The sequence below is a fragment of the Mesoplodon mirus genome (assembly GCF_964341445.2).
Source record: "Mesoplodon mirus genome assembly, chromosome: 4".
NCBI lineage: Eukaryota > Metazoa > Chordata > Mammalia > Artiodactyla > Ziphiidae > Mesoplodon > Mesoplodon mirus.
The window spans coordinates 72,590,941-72,613,730 of NC_138979.1; the positions used below are offsets into that span (position 1 = coordinate 72,590,941).

General features: G+C 40.9%; 1 protein-coding gene across 1 annotated transcript in view; it reads left to right on the forward strand.

Annotated features, from left to right (window-relative positions):
* GABRG3 (gamma-aminobutyric acid type A receptor subunit gamma3) overlaps nt 1-22,790 on the forward strand; it is a gene marked incomplete at both ends in the record, with an annotated part of 443,214 nt that overhangs the window by 115,612 nt on the left and 304,812 nt on the right. The gene's annotated exons all lie outside the window — the stretch shown is intronic.

Below are 22,790 nucleotides of genomic sequence, written 5' to 3' on the forward strand. Positions count from 1 at the left end.
TAAGAAACAGGAAACATCTCGAATAAACAACCTAACCTTGCACCTAAAGCAATTAGAGAAAGAAGAACAAAAACATCCCAAAGTTAGCAGAAGGAAAGAAATCATAAAAATCAGATCAGAAATAAATGAAAAAGAAATGAAGGAAACGATAGCAAAGATCAATAAAACTAAAAGCTGGTTCTTTGAGAAGATAAACAAAATTGATAAACCATTAGCCAGACTCATCAAGAAAAAAAGGGAGAAGACTCAAATCAATAGAATTAGAAATGAAAAAGGAGAAGTAACAACTGACACTACAGAAATACAAAAGATCATGAGAGATTACTCTAAGCAACTCTATGCCAATAAAATGGACAACCTGGAAGAAATGGACAAATTCTTAGAAATGCACAACCTGCCAAGACTGAATCAGGAAGAAATAGAAAATATGAACAAACCAATCACAAGCACTGAAATTGAAACTGTGATAAAAAGTCTTCCAACAAACAAAAGCCCAGGACCAGATGGCTTCACAGGCGAATTCTATCAAGCATTTAGAGAAGAGCTAACACCTATCCTTCTGAAACTCTTCCAAAATATAGCAGAGGGAGGAACACCCCCAAACTCATTCTACGAGGCCACCATCACCTTGATACCAAAACCAGGCAAGGATGTCACAAAGAAAGAAAACTACAGGCCAATATCACTGATGAGCATAGATGCAAAAATCCTCAACAAAATACTAGCAAACAGAATCCAGCAGCACATTAAAAGGATCATACACCATGATCAAGTGGGGTTTATTCCAGGAATGCAAGGATTCTTCAATATACGCAAATCAATCAACGTGATACACCATATTAACAAATTGAAGGAGAAAAACCATATGATCATCTCAATAGATGCAGAGAAAGCTTTCGACAAAATTCAACACCCATTTATGATAAAAACCCTGCAGAAAGTAGGCATAGAGGGAACTTTCCTCAACATAATAAAGGCCATATATGACAAACCCACAGCCAGCATCGTCCTCAATGGTGAAAAACTGAAACCATTTCCACTAAGATCAGGAACTAGACAAGGTTGCCCACTTTCACCACTCTTATTCAACCTAGTTTTGGAAGTTTTAGCCACAGCAATCAGAGAAGAAAAGGAAATAAAAGGAATCCAAATTGGAAAAGAAGAAGTAAAGCTGTCACTGTTTGCAGATGACATGATACTATACATAGAGAATCCTAAAGATGCTACCAGAAAACTACTAGAGTTAATCAATGAATTTGGTAAAGTTGCAGGATACAAAATTAATGCACAGAAATCTCTGGCATTCCTATATACTGATGATGAAAAATCTGAAAGTGAAATCAAGGAAACACTCCCATTTACCATTGCAACAAAAAGAATAAAATATCTAGGAATAAACCTACCTAAGGAGACAAAAGACCTGTATGCAGAAAATTATAAGACACTGATGAAAGAAATTAAAGATGATACAAATAGATGGAGAGATGTACCATGTTCTTGGATTGGAAGAATCAACATTGTGAAAATGACTCTACTACCCAAAGCAATCTACAGGTTCAATGCAATCCCTATCAAACTACCACTGGCATTTTTCACAGAACTAGAACAAAAAATTTCACAATTTGTATGGAAACACAAAAGACCCCGAATAGCCAAAGCAATCTTGAGAACGAAAAATGGAGCTGGAGGAATCAGGCTCCCTGACTTCAGACTATACTACAAAGCTACAGTAATCAAGACAGTATGGTACTGGCACAAAAACAGAAAGATAGATCAATGGAACAGGATAGAAAGCCCAGAGTTAAACCCACGGACATATGGTCACCTTATCTTTGATAAAGGAGGCAGGAATGTACAGTGGAGAAAGGACAGTCTCTTCAATAAGTGGTGCTGGGAAAACTGGATAGGGACATGTAAAAGTATGAGATTAGATCACTCCCTAACACCATACACAAAAATAAGCTCAAAATGGATTAAAGACCTAAATGTAAGGCCAGACACTATCAAACTCTTAGAGGAAAACATAGGCAGAACACTCTATGACATAAATCACAGCAAGATCCTTTTTGACCCACCTGCTAGAGAAATGGAAATAAAGACAAAAATAAACACATGGGACCTAATGAAACTTCAAAGCTTTTGCACAGCAAAGGAAACCATAAACAAGACCAAAAGACAACCCTCAGAATGGGAGAAAATATTTGCAAATGAAGCAACTGACAAAGGATTAATCTCCAAAATTTATAAGCAGCTCATGCAGCTCAATAACAAAAAAACAAACAACCCAATCCAAAAATGGGCAGAAGACCTAAATAGACATTTCTCCACAGAAGATATACAGACTGCCAACAAACACATGAAAGGATGCTCAACATCTTTACTCATTAGAGAAATGCAAATCAAAACTACAATGAGATATCATCTCACACCAGTCAGAATGGCCATCATCAAAAAATCTAGGACTTCCGGGTAAGATGGCGGAAGAGTAAGACGCGGAGATCACCTTCCTCCCCACGGATACACCAGAAATACAGCTACACGTGGAACAACTCCTACAGAACACCTACTGAACGCTGGCAGAAGACCCCAGACCTCCCAAAAGGCAAGAAACTCCCCACATACCTGGGTAGGGCAAAGCGGAGAGATCCGCAAACAGAGGATCGGTGCCAAGTGGCACTCACCAGCCCGAGAGGCTTGTCTGTTCGCCCGCCGGGGCGCGCAGCACTGGAAGCTGAGGCTCGGGCTTCGGTCAGAGCGCAGGGAGAGGACTGGGGCTGGCGGCGAGAACTCAGCCTGAAGGGGGCTAATGTGCCACAGCTAGCCGGGAGGGAGTCCGGGAAAACTCTGGAGCTGCCGAAGAGGCAAGAGACTTTTTTTTCCCTCTTGGTTTCCTGGTGCGCGAGGAGAGGGGATTAAGAGCGCTGCTTAAAGGGGCTCCACAGACGAGCGCGAGTCGCGACTGAAAGCGCGGAGCCCAGTGACAGGCGTGGGACGCTGGGGCTGCTGCTGCCGCCGCCAAGAAGCCTGTGTGCGAGCGCAGGTCACTGCCCACACCGCCCTTCCGGGAGCCTGTGCAGCCCGCCACTGCCGGGGTCCCGGGATCCAGGGGCGGCTTCCCTGGGAGAACGCACAGCGGGCCTCGGGCTGGTGCAACGTCACGCCGACCTCTGCCGCTGCAGGCTCGCCCCGCACTCCGTGCCCCTCCCTCCCTCCCGGCCTGAGTGAGCCAGAGTCCCCGAAGAGGCTGCTCCTTTAACCCTGTCCTATCTGAGCGAAGAACAGACGCCCTCCGGCGACCTACACGCAGAGGCGGGGCCAAATCCAAAGCTGAGACCCAGGAGCTGTGAGAACAAAGAAGAGAAAGGGAAACCTCTCCCAGCAGCCTCAGAAGCAGCGGATTAAAGCTCCACAATCAACTTGATGTACCCTGCATCTGTGGAATACATGAATAGACAACACATCATCCCAAATTGAGGAGCCCGGAGTCAGTGCTGTGCCTCTGAGGTGGGAGAGCCAACTTCAGGACACTGGTCCACAAGAGACCTCCCAGCTCCACATAATATCAAACGGCGAAAATCTTCCAGAGATCTCCATCTCAACACCAGCACCCAGCTTCACTCAACGACCAGCAGGCTACAGTGCTGGACACCCTAAGCCAAACAACTAGCAAGACAGGAACACAACGCCACCCATTAGCAGAGAGGTGGCCTAAAATCATAAAAAGTCCACAGACACCCCAAAACACACCACCAGACGTGGACCTGCCCACCAGAAAGACAAGATCCAGCCTCATCCACCAGAACACAGGCACTAGTCCCCTCCACCAGGAAGCCTACACAACCCACTAAACCAACCTTAGCCACTGGGGACAGACACCAAAAACAACGGGAACTACGAACCTGCAGCCTGCAAAAAGGAGACCCCAAACACAGTAACATAAGCAAAATGAGAAGACAGAAAAACACACAGCAGGAGAAGGAGCAAGATAAAAACCCACCAGACCTAACAAATGAAGAGGTAATAGGCACTCTACCTGAAAAAGAATTCAGAATAATGATGGTAAAGATGATCCAAGATTCTATTTCCCAGATCCAAAATCTTGGAAATAGAATAGACAAAATGCAAGAAACAGTTAACAAGGACCTAGAAGAACTAAAGATGAATCAAGCATCGATTAAAAACACAATACATGAAATAAAAAATACTCTAGATGGGATCAATAGCAGAATAACTGAGGCAGAAGAACGGATAAGTGAGGTGGAAGATAAAATAGTGGAAATAACTGCTGCAGAGCAAAATAAAGAAAAAAGAATGAAAAGAACAGAGGACAGTCTCAGAGACCTCTGGGACAACATTAAACGCACCAACATTCGAATTATAGGGGTTCCAGAAGAAGAAGAGAAAAAGAAAGGGACTGAGAAAATATTTGAAGAGATTCTAGTTGAAAACTTCCCTAATATGGGAAAGGAAATAGTTAATCAAGTCCAGGAGGCACAGAGAGTCCCATACAGAATAAATCCAAGGAGAAATACACCAAGACACATATTAATCAAACTGTCAAAAATTAAACACAAAGAAATCATATTAAAAGCAGCAAGGCAAAAACAACAAATAACACACAAGGGAATCCCCATCAGGATAACAGCTGATCTCTCAGCAGAAACTCTACAAGCCAGAAGGGAGTGGCAGGACATACTTAAAGTGATGAAGGAGAAAAACCTGCAACCAAGATTACTCTACCCAGCAAGGATCTCATTCAGATTTGATGGAGAAATTAAAACGTTTACAGACAAGCAAAAGCTGAGAGAGTTCAGCACCACCAAACCAGCTTTACAACAAATGCTAAAGGAACTTCTCTAGGCAAGAAACACAACAGAAGGAAAAGACCTACAATAATGAACCCAAAACAATTAAGAAAATGGGAATAGGAACATACATATCGATAATTACCTTAAATGTAAATGGACTAAATGCTCCCACCAAAAGACACAGATTGGCTGAATGGATACAAAAACAAGACCCATATATATGCTGTCTACAAGAGACCCACTTCAGACCTAGAGACACATACAGACTGAAAGTAAGGGGATGGAAAAAGATATTCCATGCAAATGGAAACCAAAAGAAAGCTGGAGTAGCAATTCTCATATCAGACAAAATAGACTTTAAAATAAGGACTACTAGAAGAGACAAAGAAGGACACTACATAATGATCAAGGGATCGATCCAGGAAGAAGATATAACAATTGTAAATATTTATGCACCAAACATAGGAGCACCTCAATACATAAGGCAAATACTAACAGCCATAAAAGGAGAAATCGACAGTAACACACTCATAGTAGGGGACTTTAACACCCCACTTTCACCAATGGACAGATCATCCAAAATGAAAATAAATAAGGAAACACAAGCTTTAAATGATACATTAAACAAGATGGACTTAATTGATATTTATAGGACATTCCATCCAAAAACAACAGAATACACATTTTTCTCAAGTGCTCATGGAACATTCTCCAGGATAGATCATATCTTGGGTCACAAATCAAGCCTTGGTAAATTTAAGAAAATTGAAATTGTATCAAGTATCTTTTCCGACCACAATGCTATGAGACTAGATATCAATTACAGGAAAAGATCTGTAAAAAATACAAACACATGGAGGCTAAACAATACACTACTTAATAATGAAGTGATCACTGAAGAAATCAAAGAGGAAATTAAAAAATACCTAGAAACAAATGACAATGGAGACACGACGACCCAAAACCTATGGGATGCAGCAAAAGCAGTTCTAAGAGGGAAGTTTATAGCAATACAATCCCACCTTAAGAAACAGGAAACATCTCGAATAAACAACCTAACCTTGCACCTAAAGCAATTAGAGAAAGAAGAACAAAAACATCCCAAAGTTAGCAGAAGGAAAGAAATCATAAAAATCAGATCAGAAATAAATGAAAAAGAAATGAAGGAAACGATAGCAAAGATCAATAAAACTAAAAGCTGGTTCTTTGAGAAGATAAACAAAATTGATAAACCATTAGCCAGACTCATCAAGAAAAAAAGGGAGAAGACTCAAATCAATAGAATTAGAAATGAAAAAGGAGAAGTAACAACTGACACTACAGAAATACAAAAGATCATGAGAGATTACTATAAGCAACTCTATGCCAATAAAATGGACAACCTGGAAGAAATGGACAAATTCTTAGAAATGCACAACCTGCCAAGACTGAATCAGGAAGAAATAGAAAATATGAACAGACCAATCACAAGCACTGAAATTGAAACTGTGATAAAAAATCTTCCAACAAACAAAAGCCCAGGACCAGATGGCTTCACAGGCGAATTCTATCAAGCATTTAGAGAAGAGCTAACACCTATCCTTCTCAAACTCTTCCAAAATATAGCAGAGGGAGGAACACTCCCAAACTCATTCTACGAGGCCACCATCTCCTTGATACCAAAACCAGGCAAGGATGTCACAAAGAAAGAAAACTACAGGCCAATATCACTGATGAACATAGATGCAAAAATCCTCAACAAAATACTAGCAAACAGAATCCAACAGCACATTAAAAGGATCATACACCATGATCAAGTGGGGTTTATTCCAGGAATGCAAGGATTCTTCAATATACGCAAATCAATCAACGTGATACACCATATTAACAAATTGAAGGAGAAAAACCATATGATCATCTCAATAGATGCAGAGAAAGCTTTTGACAAAATTCAACACCCATTTATGATAAAAACCCTGCAGAAAGTAGGCATAGAGGGAACTTTCCTCAACATAATAAAGGCCATATATGACAAACCCACAGCCAGCATCGTCCTCAATGGTGAAAAACTGAAACCATTTCCACTAAGATCAGGAACTAGACAAGGTTGCCCACTTTCACCACTCTTATTCAACCTAGTTTTGGAAGTTTTAGCCACAGCAATCAGAGAAGAAAAGGAAATAAAAGGAATCCAAATAGGAAAAGAAGAAGTAAAGCTGTCACTGTTTGCAGATGACATGATACTATACATAGAGAATCCTAAAGATGCTACCAGAAAACTACTAGAGTTAATCAACGAATTTGGTAAAGTTGCAGGATACAAAATTAATGCACAGAAATCTCTGGCATTCCTATATACTGATGATGAAAAATCTGAAAGTGAAATCAAGGAAACACTCCCATTTACCATTGCAACAAAAAAGAATAAAATATCTAGGAATAAACCTACCTAAGGAGACAAAAGACCTGTATGCAGAAAATTATAAGACACTGATGAAAGAAATTAAAGATGATACAAATAGATGGAGAGATGTACCATGTTCTTGGATTGGAAGAATCAACATTGTGAAAATGACTCTACTACCCAAAGCAATCTACAGGTTCAATGCAATCCCTATCAAACTACCACTGGCATTTTTCACAGAACTAGAACAAAAAATTTCACAATTTGTATGGAAACACAAAAGACCCCGAATAGCCAAAGCAATCTTGAGAACGAAAAATGGAGCTGGAGGAATCAGGCTCCCTGACTTCAGACTATACTACAAAGCTACAGTAATCAAGACAGTATGGTACTGGCACAAAAACAGAAAGATAGATCAATGGAACAGGATAGAAAGCCCAGAGTTAAACCCACGGACATATGGTCACCTTATCTTTGATAAAGGAGGCAGGAATGTACAGTGGAGAAAGGACAGTCTCTTCAATAAGTGGTGCTGGGAAAACTGGATAGGGACATGTAAAAGTATGAGATTAGATCACTCCCTAACACCATACACAAAAATAAGCTCAAAATGGATTAAAGACCTAAATGTAAGGCCAGACACTATCAAACTCTTAGAGGAAAACATAGGCAGAACACTCTATGACATAAATCACAGCAAGATCCTTTTTGACCCACCTGCTAGAGAAATGGAAATAAAGACAAAAATAAACACATGGGACCTAATGAAACTTCAAAGCTTTTGCACAGCAAAGGAAACCATAAACAAGACCAAAAGACAACCCTCAGAATGGGAGAAAATATTTGCAAATGAAGCAACTGACAAAGGATTAATCTCCAAAATTTATAAGCAGCTCATGCAGCTCAATAACAAAAAAACAAACAACCCAATCCAAAAATGGGCAGAAGACCTAAATAGACATTTCTCCACAGAAGATATACAGACTGCCAACAAACACATGAAAGGATGCTCAACATCTTTACTCATTAGAGAAATGCAAATCAAAACTACAATGAGATATCATCTCACACCAGTCAGAATGGCCATCATCAAAAACTCTAGAAACAATAAATGCTGGAGAGGGTGTGGAAAAAAGGGAACACTCTTGCACTGCTGGTGGGAATGTGAATTGGTACAGCCGCTATGGAGAACGGTATGGAGGTTCCTTAAAAAACTACAAATAGAACTACCATATGACCCAGCAATCCCACTACTGGTCATATACCCTGAGAAAACCATAATTCAAAAAGAGACATGTACCAAAATGTTCATAGCAGCCCTATTTACAATAGCCCGGAGATGGAAACAACCTAAGTGTCCATCATCGGATGAATGGATAAAGAAGATGTGGCACATATATACAATGGAATATTACTCAGCCATAAAAAGAAATGAAATTGAGCTATTTGTAATGAGGTGGATAGACCTAGAGTCTGTCATACAGAGTGAAGTAAGTCAGAAAGAGAAAGACAAATACTGTATGCTGACACATATATATGGAATTTAAGAAAAAAAATGTCATGAAGAACATAGGGGTAAGACAGGAATAAAGACACAGACCTACTAGAGAATGGACTTGAGGATATGGGGAGAGGGAAGGGTAAGCTGTGACAAAGTGAAAGAGCGGCATGGACATATATACACTACCAAACGTGAGGTAGATAGCTAGTGGGAAGCAGCCGCATAGCACAGGGAGATCAGCTTGGTACTTTGTGACCGCCTGGAGGGGTGGGATAAGGAGGGTGGGAGGGAGACGCAAAAGGGAGGGGATATGGAAACATATGTATATGTATAACTGATTAAATTTGTTATAAAGCAAAAAAAAAAATAATAATTAAAATCTTATCAGAAAAAAAAAAAAAAAATCTAGAAACAATAAATGCTGGAGAGGGTGTGGAAAAAAGGGAACCCTCTTGCACTGCTGGTGGGAATGTGAATTGGTACAGCCGCTATGGAGAACGGTATGGAGGTTCCTTAAAAAACTACAAATAGAACTACCATATGACCCAGCAATCCCACTACTGGGCATATACCCTGAGAAAACCATAATTCAAAAAGAGACATGTACCAAAATGTTCATAGCAGCCCTATTTACAATAGCCCGGAGATGGAAACAACCTAAGTGTCCATCATCGGATGAATGGATAAAGAAGATGTGGCACATATATACAATGGAATATTACTCAGCCATAAAAAGAAATGAAATTGAGCTATTTGTAATGAGGTGGATAGACCTAGAGTCTGTCATACAGAGTGAAGTAAGTCAGAAAGAGAAAGACAAATACTGTATGCTGACACATATATATGGAATTTAAGAAAAAAAAATGTCATGAAGAACATAGGGGTAAGACAGGAATAAAGACACAGACCTACTAGAGAATGGACTTGAGGATATGGGGAGGGGGAAGGGTAAGCTGTGACAAAGTGAAAGAGCGGCATGGACATATATACACTACCAAACGTAAGGTAGATAGCTAGTGGGAAGCAGCCGCATAGCACAGGGAGATCAGCTCGGTGCTTTGTGACCGCCTGGAGGGGTGGGATAGGGAGGGTGGGAGGGAGACGCAAAAGGGAGGGGATATGGAAACATATGTATATGTATAACTGATTAAATTTGTTATAAAGCAAAAAAATAAAATAAAATAAATTAAAAAAAAATAATAAAGTTAAATTTTGTTACTGATTTAATTATAGATTTTTTTGTAAAGACTGTTTATATATATATATATATAAAGATGTGATATATATATTTCACATCTTCTTTATCCATTCATCTGTTTATTTTATTTATTTTTTATTTTTTAACATCTTTATTGGAGTATAATTGCTTTACAATGGTGTGTTAGTTTCTGCTTTATAACAAAGTGAATCAGTTATACATATGCATATGTTTCCATATCTCTTCCCTCTTGCGTCTCCCTCTTCATCAAAAAAGCCTTATTTCTATCTATGTAGAAAACACAGTGAAACAAATCCTTATTGGAAAAAAAAGGAAAGACCCTTTAACCTCAGAGCAGGTATGGTAGTTATCGCGGATGGAGGAGCAGCTGCTGGGGTGGGGAGAGGGAGGGCCTGCTCAGGACTCAGGAGGTTGCTCCTGGAACACTTTTTCTGGATTCCCATTCCCCCTCATCTTGGAAAATAGCACCATTTTCATATGCATGCTTCAAAAATAATACCTTTTCTGACTTTATCCTGTTAATTTTACACTTCAAGTTCTAGGAGTGAAGGAATTGATAACATTTATTTAAAATATTGCATAGCTAAACTTATGCTGTGTGCTGAAATGTTGGGGAATAGCATGTCAAGGGAAAGTGAGACAAAATCAAAAACAAGCAATTAAGAAACACACAAACCTCTTTAATGTGAATATGACTTTGGGGGATGCAGGGAGCTCATTTGACTACTAGCAGCTTCCAAGCAAAATGAAAGCATTGACATGTGCATGAATATTGCTAGGTTTTGCAATTCCCCAGACACATCAAAACCTCTTACAACCCCCACTGCCTTCCCCTCTTCTGCTCTTCTTTCCCAGTCAAAGGAGCATTTTATAATGTGCTTGCTCCAGTGCTCCCAAGCAAGAGGGTCTGCAGCTTAGTGACGTAGGTCATATTTTGGAGTCAGATGGAATTGGGAGGATTCATTTAGATGAAAACAGCAAAGAAGGCTTGGAAGTGCTTCCGCTGTTTGCATTTTCCTGCCGTCTCACTCCTGTGTTTCATTTCAAGGCTGCTGTGGCAGTTGTGGTAAAGTTTGTCCCCACTCAGAGGTTAATTCCCTGTGTCCACCTGAGGTTCCTGTTTCTTTCCTTCTCTTACAATGTCTTATGGAGGAAGCTGCTGTTGTGTTGCCAGCTGAGCAACTTTCCAGAGAACATTCCTTGGCTGAATGGAGCCACCATGCCTGGAGGGGGGACAGCAAATGACAGACAGCTGGCACAAGAGGCTGGTCCCTTTGCCACAGTGGAGTAATTCTGTAGTTGTGTCTGTGCTCCAGAGTGCCCCCATGGGGCCAGCTTGCCTCCAGCTAAGACCCCGCTTGACTTTCCCTGCTGCCCTGACCTGCTTCCCTGCTTCTCCTGCTCCTGGGCACTCCCTCAGTATGTGACCGGCCCACAACACCTTCTAGGCTCGACTTTCAGGGAGGCTGACCTAGTCAGGTCCTTCCCGTTGGCTTTGGCACCTAGAACCCTCGACATGCCAAGGTTGCTCTCCTTTCCAAGCCTGGCCTCCGCACCTCCCCTTCATTCTGTGAACTCCTGGACACCCTGCACTAAACTCTCTTCTGTTCTCCGTTGAGTTGGTGTATATAGTTTGCAGGCACAGAGCTCTGACAGCTTGATGCCTGGGTCTATCAGTATCAGCTCAAGAGAGAGAAGCTACAGAGTGGTTTGAACTGGGAAAGTATAGTATAAAGAATTGCTATAACTATAACAGAGGATTGAGGTAAAGGGGGATGGGATAGTAAGAAGTAAAGAGAACACTGAAAAATACAGGCAGAGCATACAGAAGGAGATAGCTACCCAAGGAAGGGGCCCTGGTCTGAGATGCAGACATTGTCAAAGGGGCTGTGGCCATGGCTTGCTGGACAACAGAGGAGTCAACTGTGGTCCTGCACCAGTGGAACTTGCCAGAAATCCACCTTCCAAGTTGCTGGGGAAATCCATTTACCCAAGGAGTCATTCTACTACAAAACCAGGGAGGGTGCTGTGAAGCTGCTGGCCACTGAGTACCACTGAGTGCTGTGCACTGAGGAGCCAGGTGCTGTGGGAGCCGGGCATGGTTGGGGGTTGGGTGGGCACAGGGTGGGGGACAGCCTTTCCACTGAAGCCTAGAGCTGGAAGGGCCTAGTGCACTGAAGCAGCTGGGCCCTGGAGACATGGCCACGCTGCAGCAGCCCTCTCAGAGAGCACTCCAGAACCCAGCGGCAAAGCCTTCACAGTGTATCTCCAGCACCCCCTGCTGACAAAACTTACTGCCAGTTGGTCAAGGAATCATATTTATAGGACCCAGATCCATTTTCATGCATCAGGCAATGAAGGAGAAATTCAGAGCTGAGAGGTAGTACATTGATAACTGGCACAGCGCCTTATTTCCTCATGTGATGCATTAGCAGGAGCTCTTTCCTGGTCACAGATAGGATAGGGAGTGTATGATAAATACAGTGGAATTGCAAAAGGGTGGGACACTGAACAGGATGAATTGCAACCCTTTCAAAATGGAACATGCAAAACATTGCCCAGAGCTGTAGTGGAGCCTTTGATCTAATCAGAGCCTCTGATCTCTCACTCTACCAGGCTTTCTGAATCTTCTGAGATGGACAGCACTTGGGGTCTGACTGCCATATTGTTACTGAATCCAAGCTTGTACTGTTCACCACACGACAGTCCAATAATCGAGAGACAAGTTGTTGGGGCAAAGAATAACAACTTTATCTGGAAAGCCAGCTAACCAAGAAGTTGGTGGGTTCATGCCCCAAAGAACCATCTTGCCTGAGTAAGAAGTCAGGCTTTTTTTTATACTAAAAGAGGAGGAAGTAAAGTCAAAAACTTCCTGGTTCCCATCAGCCTCCAGAGGGGAGTTGTGAATTTCTTCCTCCTCGTAGTCATTCAGAGGTGGGCCTGGTCAAGATGTTTCTTGTGAGCTAAACAAAGGTATTTTAACTTAATGGTCATTACCTGGGAGGCAGGGTTACCAGAGAGGGACCATTATGTGTAATTTAAGCTTATAGGCAACATCCGTTTAGTGATTAACTTGTAACAGGATACAAAAGGTTCTTCCCTATTACAATTCCCCACTGTCAACATCCATTCCATTTCTTGTGATAAAAGAATGGAGACCATTCTGCTGAACTAAGGTGACAAATATTCCTTAGAATCTTTAGTCAGTCCCTTTTATCCACAACTATTTGAACCTAGTGAAACCTCTTAGCACTTTGTTGTCTAATTCGTAATTGCATTTGGGGTTTTGGTTCCAGTTCCCAACACATATACTAAATTCCTGTGCTATTTATTTGGACAAAATTAAACAAATTGGCTGCCCCTTCTCCAGCTACAATGGAATTACCATCTATTTCAGTTGGATAGGCAGACCTATTGGAGGCAAACTCATGAATAGTATAGTGCCCAAAGTTTTAATATAATTGGCAATTGCTAGGTCTTTTAACATTTATAGATTCTCCTACCTGGGTAGACACCTGGAATGGCCTACCATACAATATTTTAAAGGGGCTTAATTTAAGCCTGCTTCTGGGAGCCACGGATCCGTAGCAGGACAACTGGCAAGGCCTTATCCCAAGTTTAATGTCTCTTGACTTTTTAACAACATTCCTTTTTAATATAGGATTCATTTTCTTGTTTTTAACTGTTGATTGTTGTCTCCAGGATGAATGTTGTTTTAATGCTTTAATCTAAATCAGGGGATAATTTCCCTAAGGAGGGCATTAACCACTTCAGAGATTTTCTGTCCAGGTGGGATATCCTGAAAACATGTCCACACAAACACTAGCAGGTTATCTGAAATTTTTGCAGCTTGAGGCATTTGAGTTAAGTCTATTTTTCAGTCCTGGGGAAACCAAGATGGTGGAGGAGTAGGAGACGTGGAGTTCATCTCTCTCCACAAATGCCTCAAGAATACATCTACAGATGGAACAATTCTCACAGAACACCAGGTGAACACTAGCAGAAGACCTTAGACACCAGTAAGGACAAGAAAGATCTCCACATAACTGGGTAGGACAAAAGAAAGAAGGGGAAAAAAAGAGGAGAGGAAGTGGGATGGGATCTGTGCCCCTTGGGGGGAGCTGAAGCAGAGAAGAGGTTGCCACATCTGGGGAAGCGCCTCACCAATGGGGAAATCAGCTGGGATAGAAAGGGAGCATCTGAGGCTGTCAGAGGAGGGTGAAACAGCCAGTCTGTGGCAGACAGGACAGAGTGAGACCTACACAGATGGTCCGTGCCACAGCCCTGCATGCCCCAGACTGCGACATGTGTCTGCCAGTGCACACAGGGCTAAGAGCTGGAACGTTGGGATTGGAGAGCAAACCCAGGGGGAGGACTGCCACTGACTGTGAGGAGACAGCCTGAGGGGACGGGAGGGAGGAAATCCGCAACGAGGAATGGTTGTGGAGGAAATCCAACTGCTGTAGAAGCAAGGCACCACTGTTGAGTGATGTGCAGGGGGTGGAGCTGCCATTGCAACCTCTCTCCCCCCACGTGATGGCCCCCTGCCCTGCCAGGCACTAGGAAAAGCCCCCACCAGGGCTGACCTTGTGCCGGTTCCCACTAGGGCCAGATCTCATGCACCCGTGACTTTCACCATGCACCTGTCACTACTGGGGCCCCTGTGACCCAGGCTGTCATGCCACCTCCACGCCCTGTCCTCACTGAGGCAGACCTGAGTGCTCCACAGCAGCTGTGGAAACACACTCCTGTGGGTGGCCCACACACAGAAGTGGAGCTAAAACCACAGCTGAGCCCCAGGGACATGGCAACTAAGGAAGAAGAACAAAAATATTTCCCTGCAGCTGCACGAACCACAGATTAAATCCCTGAGATTGGCTTGGTAAACCCTTCATCTATGGAATATCTGAATGGACAGTTGTTCCACAACTGAAACCAGTCTAACTGTGGACTTTGGGGACTAGTATATATGGGAGTTGGGCCAGGTGAGAGTCTGAGCTGCCCCCACAGTGGCAAAGAAGGACCAGAGACCTACCTAGAGGTTTCGGAGGGCCTCCTGGGGAGATGGAGGTTGTCTGTGACTCACGGAGGGGGCAAAAACACTGACAGCTGAGTCCCCAGGAAAATATAATTATTACTGTTTTTTATATTTTGTTCTTTTTGAATTATTTGTTTTTATTTAGTTTTTAAAATTTTTTATATTTCTATTTCTATGTTACTTTTATGTTCTGTGTTTTTTCCTTGTTTTTTCTTTCTTTTGTTCTATTTTGTTTTTATGTTGTTTTATCATTTTTGTGTGTTTTGTTTTCTTTGCTTTTTTCTTCAGTTTGCAATCTACTTTAGTTTTTATTTTTTGTTTTTGTTAGTTTGGTTTTTAATTGTTTGATTTCGTTTGGGGTTTACCTGGTTCTCTTGGTTTTTGTTTTTCCGGTTTTGTTTCTTATTTTATATGTGTCTTTGTGTTTGTTTTTGTTTGGTTTTGCTTTTACCATTTGTCTACAGTTTTGTTTGTTTTCTTCCCTACCAATTTTTTCTTTTTTTTTCTTTTTGCCGAGCCATGTGGCTTGTGGGGTCTTGGTTCCCAGGCCGCATGTCAGGCCTGAGCCTCTGGGATGGCAGCGCCAAGTCCAGGATACTGGAATGCCAGAGAATTCCTGGCCCCAGGGAATATTATTAGGTGAGAGCTCTCTCGGAGGTCTCCACCTCAACTCCAAGACCCAGCTCCATCCAACTGCCAGCAGGCTCCAGTGCTGAACGCCCCATGCCATACAACAGGCAAGACAGGAATACAAACCCACCCATCAGTATACTGACAGGCTGCCTAAAGTCGTACTAAGCACACAGACACCCCAAAACACATCAGCCGTTGCCCATCAGAGGTAAAAGAATCCAGGTCCACCACCAGAATGCAGGCACCAGTCCCTCCCACCAGGAAGCCTACACAAGCCACCTGACCAGCCTCGCCCACTGGGGGCAGACACCAGAAGCAAGAGGAACTACAACCCTTCAGCCTGTGGAAAGAAGACCTGAAACACAGTAAGTTAGACAAAATAAGAAGACAGAGAAATATGTTGCAGGTGAAGGAGCAAGGTAAAAACCCACAAGACTAAATAAAGAGGAAATAGGCAAACTACCTGAAAAAGAATTCAGAGTAATGATAGTAAAGGTGATCCAAAATCTCAGAAATAGAATGGAGAAAATACAAAAAACGTTTAGCAAGTAACTAGAACTAAAGAACAAACAAACAGTGATTGAAAAACAGAATAACTGAAATGAAAAATACACTAGAAGGAATCAACAGCAGAATAACTGAGGCAGAAGAACGGATAACTGACCTAGAAGATAAAATAGTGGCAATAACTACCTCAGAGCAGAATAAAGAAAAAAGAATGAAAATAATTGAGGACAGTCTCAGAGACCACTGGGACAACATTAAACACACCAACATTTGAATTATAGGGGTCCCAGAAGAAGAAGAGAAGGAGAAATGGTCTGAGAAAATATTTGAAGAGATTATAGTTGAAAACGTCCCTAACATGGGAAAGGAAACAGTCAATCAAGTCCAGGAAGTGCAGACAGTCCCATACAAGATAAACGCAAGGAGAAACATGCCAAGACACATATTAATCAACCTAACAAAAATTAAATTCGAAGAAAAAATATTAAAAGTAGCAAGGGGAAAGCAACAAATAACATACTAGGGAATCCCCATAAAGTTATCAGTTGATCTTTCAGCAGAAACTCTGTAGGCCAGAAGGGAGTGTCAGGATATATTTGAAGTGATGAAAGGGAAAAACCTACAACCAATAATACTCTACCTGGCAAGGCTCTCATTCACATTTGAAGGAGAAATCAAAAGCTTTACAGACAAGCAAAAGCTAAGAGAATTCAGCACCAACAGACCAGCTTTGCAACAAATGCTGAAAGGATTTCTCTAGGCAGGAAACCCAAGAGAAGAAAAAGATGTACAAAAACAAACCCAAAACAATTAAGAAAATGGTAATAGGAATATATGTCATCATTTATTATCTTCAATACAACTGGATTAAATGCTCCAACCTAAAGACACAGACTGGTTGAATGGATACAAAAACAAGACCCATATATATGTTGTCCTCAAGAGAACCACTTCAGACCTAGGGACACATATAGCCTGAAAGTGAAGGGATGGAAAAAGATGTTCCATGCAAATGGAAATCAAAAGAAAGCTGGAGTAGCAATACTCGTATCAGATAAAATAGACTTTAAAGATTGTTACAAGAGATAAGGAAGGACACTAAATAATGATCAAGGGATCAATCCAAGAAGAACATAATAACAATTGTAAATATTTATGCACCCAACATAGGAGCATCTCAATACATAAGGCAAATGCTAACAGCCATAAAAGGGGAAATTGATAGTAACACAATAATAGTGGGGGACTTTAACACTCCACTTACGCCAATAAATAGATCATCCAGACAGAAAATTAATAAGGAAACACAAGCCTTAAATGACACATTAGATCAGATAGACTTAATTGATATTTAAGTATTCCTGTATTCCTGAAAGCAGCAGAATACAGTTTCTTCTAAAGTGCACACGGAACATTCTCCAGGATAGATCACATCTTGGGTCACAAATCTAGCCTCAGAAATTTATGAAAATTGAAATTGTTTCAAGCATCTTTTCCAACTATAACGTTATGAGATTCAAAATCAATTACAGCAAAAAAAAAAACTGTAAGAAAACACTAACATAGAGTCTAAGCAATATGCTACTAAATAACCAAGAAATCACGGAATAAACCAAAGGTGAAATGAAAAAATTCCTAGAAACAAATGACAATGAAAACATTACGACCAAAAATCTATGGGATTCAGCAAAAGCAGTTCTAAGAGGGAAGTTTATAGCAATACAGTCCTACCTCAAGAAACAAGAAAAAGCTCAAATAAACAACCTAACCTTACACCTAAAGCAGCTAGAGAAAGAAGAAGAAACAAAACTCAAAGTTAGTAGATGGAAAGAAATCCAAAGATCAGAGCAGAAATAAATGAAATAGAAAGAAAGAAAAAAAAACAATAGCAGAGATCAATAAAACTAAAAGCTGGTTCTTTGAGAAGATAAACAAAATTGATACACTTTTAGCCAGACTCACTAAGAAAAAATGGGAGAGGACTCAAATCAATAGAATTAGAAATGAAAAAGGAGAAGCGGGCTTCCCTGGTGGTGCAGTGGTTGAGAGTCCACCTGCCAATGCAGGGGACATGGGTTCGTGCCCCGGTCCAGGAGGATCCCACATGCCACAGAGCAGCTGGGCCCGTGAGCCATGGCCACTGAGCCTGCATGTCCAGAGCCCGTGCTCCACAATGGGAGAAGCCGCAACAGTGAGAGGCCTGCGTACTGCAAAAAAAAAAAAAGGAGAAGCTACAACAGACACTGCAGAAGTACAAAGGATCAAAAGAAATTACTACAAGCAACTATATGCTAATAAAATGGACAACCTGGACAAAATGGACAAATCCTTAGGACGGTACAACCTTCCAAGACTGAACCAGGAAGAAATAGAATATATAAACAGAACAATCACAAGTAATGAAACTGAAACAGCAATTTAAAATCTTCCAACAAACAAAAGTCCAAGACCAGATGGCTTCACAGGCGAATTCTATCAAACATTTAGAGAAGAGCTAACAACTATCCTTCTCAAACTCTTCCAAAAATTTGCAGAGGGAGGAACACTCCCAAACTCATTCTACGAGGCCACCATCACCCTGATACCAAAACCAGACAAAGGTATCACGAAAAAAGAAAATTACAGGCCAATATCACTGATGAACATAGAAGCAAATATCCTCAACAAAATACTAGCAAACCGTGGGATAGGGATGGTGGGAGGGAGACGCAAGAGGGAGGGGATATGGGAACATATGTATATGTATAACTGATTCACTTTGTTATAAAGCAGAAACTAACACACCATTGTTAAGCAATTATACTCCAATAAAGATGTAAAAAAAAAAGTCATTGTTAGGAACATGGGATTTAGATAGGTTTAAGTGAGCAAATAATTTTAGGTGAATTTTTTGCAATAATTATGCTTTATGATATGTGAACTAAAAAGTACCTTCCAAAATACTTTTGGTAACTTGAGACTTTACAGTTTTGCTAAGTTAAATGATGGAAATTTACTGAATACCTAGATCATCCCCAAATAAGATAAAATAACTAAAACATTAATTACTAAATATAGGTTTATCCACTGTGGCTTCCTCTTACAGAAAAACTAAAGATATTTGGGTATATTGTAACAGGGTAGAAAAAAATCTGACTCCATGTTGAATCTGTTTCTTTTACTTTGACCTTTGCTTTCCAGTGCTTTTGTTCTGTCTATAACTATAAGAATACACAATGGCCTCCCTCAGGGAACGCTGTCCCTCTGCCTGAATGTTAAACTAAAGTGCCTTTGTTCAGCTCGCAGGGAAACACCCTGACGCTGCCCACCTGTGAATGGCTGCAAAAAAAGAAAAAATTAACACATCCCATCCCTGAGGCTGGCCAAAACCAGGAGATATTTTGCAAGACTTATGGCCTTTTTGGGACTTCCCTGGTGGCACAGTGGTTAAGAATCTGCCTGCCAATTCAGGAGACACGGGTTCAATGCCTGGTCCGGCAAGATACCACATGCCGCAGAGCAACTAAGCCCATGCACCACAACTACTCAGCCTGCACCCTACAGCACACACACCACAACTACTGAGCCCGCAAGCCACAACTAATGAAGCCCGCGTACCTAGAGCCCATGCTCTACAACAAGAGAAGCACGCACGCTGCAACAAAGAGTAACCCCCACTCACCACAATTAGAGAAAGCCCATGGGCAGCAACATAGACCTACACAGCCATAAATAAATAAATAAAATTTAAAGAAAAAAAATACTAGCAAACCGAATCCAACAACACACTAAAAGGATCATACACCATGGCCAACTGGGATTTATCCCAAGCATGCAAGGATTCTTCTATATATGCAAATCAATCAATGTGTTATACCATATTAACAAACTGAAGAGTAATAACCATATGATAATCTCAATAGATGCAGAAAAAGCTTGACAAAATTCAACACCCATTTAACACTCTCCAGAAAGTGGGCATAGAGGGAACTTACCTCAATATAATAAAGTCCATATATGACAAACCCACAGCAAACATTATTCTCAGTGGTGAATAACTGAAAGCATTTCCTTTAAAATCAGGAACAAGAAAATGGTGCCCACTTTTGCCACTATTATTCAACATAGTTTTGTAAGTCCTAGCCATGGCAATCAGAGAAGAAAAAGAAAAGGAATCCAAATTCATAAAGAAAGGTAAAACTGTCATTTTTGGCAGAAGACAAGATACTATGCCTAGAAAATCCTAACGATGTCCCCAGAAAACTACTAGAGCTAATCAATGAATTTAGTAAAGTTGCAGTATACAAAATTAAAACACATAAATGTCTTGCATTCCTATACACTAACAATGAAAGATCAAAAAGAGAAATTAAGGAAACAATCCCATTTACCATTGCAACAAAAAGAATAAAATACCTAGGAATAATCCTACCTATGGAGGCCAAAGACCTGTATGCAGAAAACTATAAGATACCGATGAAAGAAATCAAAGATGACACAAACAGATGGAGAGATATACCATGTTCTTGGATGGGAAGCATCAATATTGTGAAAATGACTATACTACCCAAGGCAATTTATAGATTCAATGCAATCCCTGTCAAATTACCAATGGCATTTTTCACCAAACAAGAACAAAAATTTTACAATTTGTATGGAAACACAAAGGACCTTGGACAGCAAAAGTAATCTTGAGAAAAACAAAACGAAGCTGGAGGAATCAGGCTCCCTGACTTCAGACTATACTACAGGGCTACAGTAATCAAGAGGGTATGGCACTGGCATAAAAACAGAAATATAGATCAATGGGACAGGATAGAAAGCCCAGAGATAAACCCTCACACCTATGGTCACCTAATCTGTGACAAAGGCCAGAATATGCAGTGGAGCAAAGACAGCCTCTTCAATAAGTGGTGCTGGAAACTGGACAGCTACATGTAGAATAATGAAATTAGAACACTCCCTAACACCATACACAGAAATAAACTCAAAATGGATTAAAGATCTAAATGTAAGGCCAGACACTATCAAACTCTTAGAGGAAAACATAGGCAGAACACTCTTTGACATAAATTGCAACAATATTGTTTTTGATCCACTCCCTAGAGTAATGAGAATAAAAACAAAAATAAACAAATGGGACCTAATTAAACTTAAAAGCTTTTGCACAGCAAAAGAAACCATAAACAAGACGAAAAGACAACCCTCAGAATGGTAGAAATTATTTGCAAATGAAGCAACAGACAAAGGTTTAATCTCCATAATATACATTCTCATGCAGGTCAATATCAAAAAAACCCAAACAACCCAGTCAAAAAATGGGTGGAAGACCTAAATAGACATTTCTCCAAAGAAGACATACAGATGGCCATCAAATACATGAAAAGATGCTCAACATCACTAACTGTTAGAGAAATGCAAATCAAAACTACAATGAGATACCACTTGACACCATTCAGAATGGCCATCACCACAAAATGTACAAACAATAAATGCTGGAGAGAGTGTGGAGAAAAGGGAACCCTCTTGCACTGTTGGTGGGAATGTAAATTGATACAGACACTATGAGGAACAGTATGGAGGTACCTTAAAAAACTAAAAATAGAATTCCCATATGACCTGGCAATCCCACTCCTGGGCGTATACCCAGAGAAAACCATAATTCAAAAAGATACATGCATCCCAATGTTCATTGCAGCACTATTTACAATAGCCCAGACATGGAATCAACTTAAATGTCCATCAACAGAGGAATGGATAAAGAAGATGTGGTACATATAAACAATGGAATATTATTCAGCCATAAAAAGGGACAAAATTGGGTCATTTGCAGAGACGTGGCTGGACCTAGAGACTGTCATACAGAGTGAAGTAAGTCAGAAGGAGAAAAACAGATATCATACATTAACGTGTATATGTAGAATCTGAAAAAAATTGGTATAGATGATCTTATTTACAAAGCAGAAATAAAGATACAGACATAGAGAACAAATGTTTGGATACTAAGGGGGAAAGGGGAGAGTGGGATAAATTGGGAGACTGGGAATGACATATATATACTATTGATACTATGTAAAAAATAGATAACTAATGAGAACCCACTGTATAGCACAGGGAACTCTACTCAATGCTCTGTGGTGACTTAAATGGGAAGGAAATCCAAAAAAGAGGGGCTATACGTATACGTATAGCTGATTCACTTTGCTGTACTGTAGAAACTAACAGAGCATTGTAAAGCAACTGTATTCCAATAAAAACTTTTTTTAAAAGGGGTATTTTTCAGTCCTCTGTGGGGCATTTTCCTCTGTTTGATTCCCCATCTGGGGAGGTCTGACAGCAGTCTTTGGGTTAAGGAGCTGTGTCTCCTTTTCTGGGATTTTCATGAGTGCCATCTATAGGCTTACGGGACTGATGTAAAGCTATTCTGTGAAAAACTTCAGGGTGTGGTCTATCAGAAAGTTAGTCAGCTCCTTTCCTGCTGTCAGTTTTACCCAGGGCTCCTGTGGGGAATTAGGTACCTCAGGTCCAAGGGAGCCCGCGGACCTCTTCATTCAGAGTGTTCCTCTCTCTCTTGTCTTTTATTGTTCTTCTTCTGTTTTAGCCCAGGGCAATCCGTTTTCCAATGTTCCTCCTCCTTTCAGTAAGCACATTGCTCCTTCCCCAATGGGGGCTTACCTCTCTTCGAGTTACTTGCCCTCTGAGAATCCGATGCCTCTGCCAAA